The sequence below is a fragment of the Oncorhynchus mykiss genome, chromosome 14, assembly GCF_013265735.2.
Source record: "Oncorhynchus mykiss isolate Arlee chromosome 14, USDA_OmykA_1.1, whole genome shotgun sequence".
Classification (NCBI taxonomy): Eukaryota; Metazoa; Chordata; class Actinopteri; order Salmoniformes; family Salmonidae; genus Oncorhynchus; species Oncorhynchus mykiss.
In genome coordinates this window covers 31,387,272-31,393,271 of record NC_048578.1, presented here as the reverse complement: position 1 = coordinate 31,393,271, position 6,000 = coordinate 31,387,272, and positions in this window count along the sequence as shown.

Genomic DNA, 6,000 nt, shown 5'->3' with positions numbered 1-6,000 from the left:
CCAGGGGTATAGCTTGGTGCGTCTATACCAGGTGAATAGCTTGGTGTGTCTCTACCAGGGGTATAGCTTGGTGTGTCTATACCACGTGAATAGCTTGGTGTGTCTCTACCAGGGGTATAGCTTGGGGTGTCTCTACCAGGGGTATAGCTTGGTGTGTCCAAACCAGGAGTATAGCATGGTGCATCTATACCAGGAGTATAGCTTGGTGTGTCTATACCAGGGGTATAGCTTGGTGTGTCTCTACCAGGGGTATTGCTTGGTGTGTCTATACCAGTGGTATAGCTTGGTGAATAGCTTGGTGCGTCTATACCAGGTGAATAGCTTGGTGCGTCTATACCAGGAGAATAGCTTGGTGCATCTCTACCAGGGGTATAGCTTGGTGCATCTCTACCAGGGGTATAGCTTGGTGTGTCCAAACCAGGAGTATAGCTTGGTGCGTCTATACCAGGTGAATAGCTTGGTGCGTCTATACCAGGAGAATAGCTTGGTGCGTCTCTACCAGGGTTATAGCTTGGTGCATCTCTACCAGGGGTATAGCTTGGTGTGTCCAAACCAGGAGTATAGCATGGTGCGTCTATACCAGGTGAATAGCTTGGTGCGTCTATACCAGGTGAATTGCTTGGTGCGTCTATACCAGGGGTATAGCTTGGTGCGTCTTTACCAGGGGTATAGCTTGGTGCATCTCTACCAGGGGTATAGCTTGGTGCGTCTTTACCAGGGGTATAGCTTGGTGCGTCTTTACCAGGGGTATAGCTTGGTGCGTCTATAACAGGGGTATAGCTTGGTACGACTATACCAGGGGTATAGCTTGGTACGACTATACCAGGAGTATAGCTTGGTGTGTCATTACCAGGAGTGTAGCTTGGTGCGACTATACCAGGGGTATAGCTTGGTGAATCGCTTGGTGTGTCTCTACCAGGTGTATAGCTTGGTGCGTCTATTCCAGGAGTATAGCTTGGTGTGTCTATACCAGGGGTATAGCTTGGTGCATCTGTACCAGGAGTATAGCTTGGTGCGTCTATACCAGGTGAATAGCTTGGTGTGTCTCTACCAGGGGTATAGCTTGGTGCGTCTATACCAGGGGTATAACTTGGTACGACTATACCAGGGGTATAGCTTGGTGTGTCACTACCAGGAGTGTAGCTTGGTGCGTCTATACCAGGGGTATAGCTTGGTGTCGCTCTACCAGGAGTATAGCTTGGTCCGTCTATACCAGGGGTATAGCTTGGTGTGTCTATACCAGGGATATAGCTTGGTGTGTCTCTACCAGGGGTATAGCGTGGTGCGTCTGTACAAGGGGTATAGCTTGGTGTTATCTACCTGGAGTATAGTTTGGTGAATAGCTTGGTGCGTCTATACCAGGTGTAACTACGTCATTCAATCCTGGACAGATTCGTTTGGTGGAAAATTCTCAATTTGGGTAAAAACAACACTCCAGGCCACTCTTGAATATCTAAAACTAGATAGACTGTATGTAAATTATAATGGACATATATAACTAGATACTGTCTATGTAAATTATAATGGACATATATAACTAGATACTGTCTGTGTAAATTATAATTACGTATATAACTAGTATGTAAACTATAATGGACATATATAACTAGATACTGTCTATGTAAATTATAATTATGTATATAACTAGTATGTAAACTATAATGGACATATATAACTAGATACTGTCTATGTAAATTATAATTACGTATATAACTAGTATGTCAATTATAATTACGTATATAACTAGATACTGTCTATGTAAATTATAATTACGTATATAACTAGTATGTATACTATAATTATGTATATAACTAGATAGGCAGTATGTAAATTATATTTGGGGTATCAGTTTTGAAATAAATGCCCTTTTTTTGGCCTGCAAATTGATTTTATCAAACAAATTGTAAAACAAACAAATATAGTTAGAACAGACATGCCGTGGAATCCCTGACCTCTTCCTGCTTGTCGTCATACTTCGCAAAACCACCTCTCTCTATAATGATCAGAAATGCATTGATTCTTAGATTTAACATCCACGTCTGCTCTGATCCACAAAGTTTTTATTTTCTAATCTGATAGATGTCTTTTTGCTTGTTACATTTTTTTTTTAAAATCGTTATTAAATTACTCTATAGGGTACTTTCCACACCTGCTGGTCTGCCAGTCTGTCTGTGTGAGGCCAGAGGAGACTAGTTAATGAATATTCTCTTATCTCTGCCCTGACATCCCCAGTGAGATTACAACTGATTACTTCATTAATGACTTAACCAGGGAATTAGAATCCTATGGATTTAACACTTTTAGGTGCAGCCTACAGACAAAATGTTAAAGGCTTTGTTTTAACACTATCCGATTCTAATCGATGAGATTACAAAACGATACACATTGAACAGTTATTAACAGAATAGAACAGCGATGGGAGTAACTGTCGGGCAGGTATAACTGACCCCTTACTTAGACCAGTTCTCAGACTTCCTGCTTTAGGTTCAAACATCCGTTAAAGTCCACTGCCCAGCGTGGCTTCAGATTGCTGGTCTGAAGGGTTGCATCCCAAATGGCACCCTAGTCCCTATATATTTTCTATGGGCCTTGGTCAAAAGTACTGCACTAAATAGGCAACAGGGTGCCATTTGGTATGGAGAGGGCGCCCTTAGGTTATCAGGAGTAATTATAAGCCATATCTCTGGCCTCTGCAGCTGGAGGAACTGCCAGGCTGAGATTTGACCTCTCAGCCCTGACCCTGTCAACACCTACCAGAGCAGGGCAGTGAGAGATTCTACATACACCAGAGCAGGGCAGTGAGAGAGATTATAGACGGACACACACCAGAGCAGGGCAGTGAGAGAGATTATAGACGTACACACACCAGAGCAGGGCAGTGAGAGAGATTATAAACGGACACACACCAGAGCAGGGCAGTGAGGGAGATTCTAGACGTACACACACTAGAGCAGGGGAGTGAGAGATCTAGACATACACACACTACAGCAGGGTAGTGAGAGATTCTAGACGTACACACACCAGAGCAGGGCAGTGAGGGAGATTATTGGCGTATACACACCAGAGCAGGGGAGTGAGAGATTCTATACGTACACACACTAGAGCAGGGGAGTGAGGGAGATTATTGGCGTACACACCCTAGAGCAGGGGAGTGAGAGGTCTAGACGTACACACACTAGAGCAGGGGAGTGAGAGATTCTAGACGTACACACACTAGAGCAGGGGAGTGAGAGGTCTAGACGTACACATACTAGAGCAGGGCAATGAGATGGCGCTGAAGAGGATGGCTGATGTTTTACATGCTCCTGACCAATTGTGCTATTTTGTAAATTTTTTTGCGTTGTTTGTAACTTATTTTGTACATAATGTTGCTGCTACCGTCTCGTATTACCAAAAATAACTTCTGGACATCAGAACAGCGATTACTCACCACGAACTGGAAGAAGCTTTTTCCTTTAACGAGTCTGACGAGAAGGATATATTGCTATCCCGGGAACAGGCCCAAATCCCCGTAATTTGAGTGAAGAAAAGGTGGGGAGAGTAAAAAAAGAGGACGCAGATCGGGCTCCCTTCTGAGAATCCGTAGCCGAGCGGGTAAACTCCCATTGCCTTCCATTCTACTTGCTAACATGCAATCATTGGAAAATAAAATTGATGACCTACAATTACGATTATCCTACCAACTGGACATTAAGAACTGTAACATCTTATGCTTCACCGAGTCGTGGCTGAACGACGACACGGATAATATAGAGCTGGCAGGATTTTCCATGCACCGGCAGAACAGAGATGCTGCCTCTGGTAAGAGAAGGGTTGGGTGTGTGTGTCTTTTTGTCAATAACAGCTGGTGCGCGATGTCTAATATTAAAGAAGTCTCGAGGCATTGCTCGTCTGAGATAGAGTACCTTATGATAAGTTGTAGACCACACTACCTACCAAGAGAGTTCTCATCTATGTTATTCGTAGCCGTCTATTTACCACCCCAAACAGATGCTGGCACTAAGACCGCACTCAACGAGCTGTATCAGGCCATAAGCAAACAAGAAAATGCTCATCCAGAAGTGGCATGCCTAGCAGGCGAGGACTTTTTGCCTGCATTACTAAAATCAGTTTTAGCAAATGTTTACCAGCATGTCACATGCAACCAGAGGGAAAAAAAACTCTATACCACCTTTACTCCACACACAGAGATGCATACAAAGCTCTCCACCGCCCACTATTTGGCAAATCTGACCACAATTCTATTCTCCTGATTCTTGCTTACAAGCAAAAACTAAAGCAGGAGCACCAGTGACTCGCTCAATAACGAAGTGGTCAGATGACGAGGATGCTATGCTACAGGACTGTTTTGCTAGCACAGACTGGAATATGTTCCGGGATTCATCCAATGGCATTGAGAAGTATACCACCTCAGTCATCGGCTTCATCAATAAGCGCATCGACGACGTCATCCCCACAGTGACCGTACGTACATATCCCAACCAGAAGCCATGGATTACATGCAACATCCGCATCAAGCTAAAGGCTAGCGTCAGCTCGCTTTCAAGGTTTCAAGGACACTAATCGACAAACCATCAAACAAGCAAAGCGTCAATACAGGATTAAGATTGAATCCTACTACACCAGCTCTGACGCTCGTCGGATGTGGCAGGGCTTGAAAACTATTACAGACTACAAAGGGAAACCCAGATGCGAGCTGCCCAGTGACGCGAGCCTACCAGATGAGCTAAATGCCTTTTATGCTCACTTCGAGGCAAGCAACACTGAAGCGTGAATGAGAGCACCAGCTGTTCTGGATGACTGTGTGATAACGCTCTCGGTAGCCGATGTGAGCAAGACCTTTAAACAGGTCAACATTCACAAAGCCGCGGTCCAGATGGATTACCAGGACGTGTACTCAAAGCATGTGCGGACCAACTGGCAAGTGTCTTCACTAACATTTTCAACCTCTCCCCGACCAAGTCTGTAATACCTACATGTTTCAAGCAGACCACCATAGTCCCTGTGCCCAAGGAAGTGATGGTAACCTGCCTAAATGATTACTTCCCCATAGCACTCACGCTGGTAGCCATGAAGTGCTTTGAAAGGCTGGTCATGGCTTACATCAACAGCATCCTCCCGGATACCCTTGACCCACTCCAATTCGCATACCGCCGCAACAGATCCACAGATGACGCAATCTCAATCGCACTCCACATCGCCCTTTCCCACCTGGACAAAAGGAACACCTACGTGAGAATGCCGTTCATTGACTATAGCTCAGCGTTCAACACCATAGCGCCCACGAAGCTCATAACTAAGCTAAGGACCCTGGGACTAAACACCTCCCTCTGCAACTCGTTCCTGGACTTCCAGACGGTCCAACCCCGGGTGGTAAGGGTAGGCAACTACACATCTGCCACGCTGATCCTCAACACTGGGGCCCCTCAGGGGTGTGGACTTAGTCCCCTCCTGTGCTCCCTATTCTCCCACGACTGCGTGGCCAAACACGACTCCAACACCATCATTAAGTTTGCTGACGACACAACAGTGGTAGGCCTGATCACCGACAACAATGAGACAGCCTATAGGGAGGTCAGAGACCGGGCAGTGTGGTGCAAGACAAAGGAGCTAATAGTGGACTACAGGAAAAGGAGGGCCGAACAGGCCCCCATTAACATCAACGGGGCTGTAGTGGAGCGGATTGAGAACTTCAAGTTCCTTTGTGTCCACATCACCAACGAACTATCATGGTCCAAACACACCAATACAGTTGTAAAGAGGGCACGACAAAACCTTTCCCCCCTCGGGAGACTGAAAAGATTTGGAATGGGTTCCCAGATCCTCAAAAGTTTCTACAGCTGCACCATCGAGAGCATCCTGACCAGTTGCATCACCGCATGGTATGGCAACTGCTTGGCATCTGACCGCAAGGCACTACAGAGGGTAGTGTGTATGGCTCAGTACATCACAGGGGCCAAGCCTCATGCCATCCAGGACCTATATAATAGGCGGTGTCAG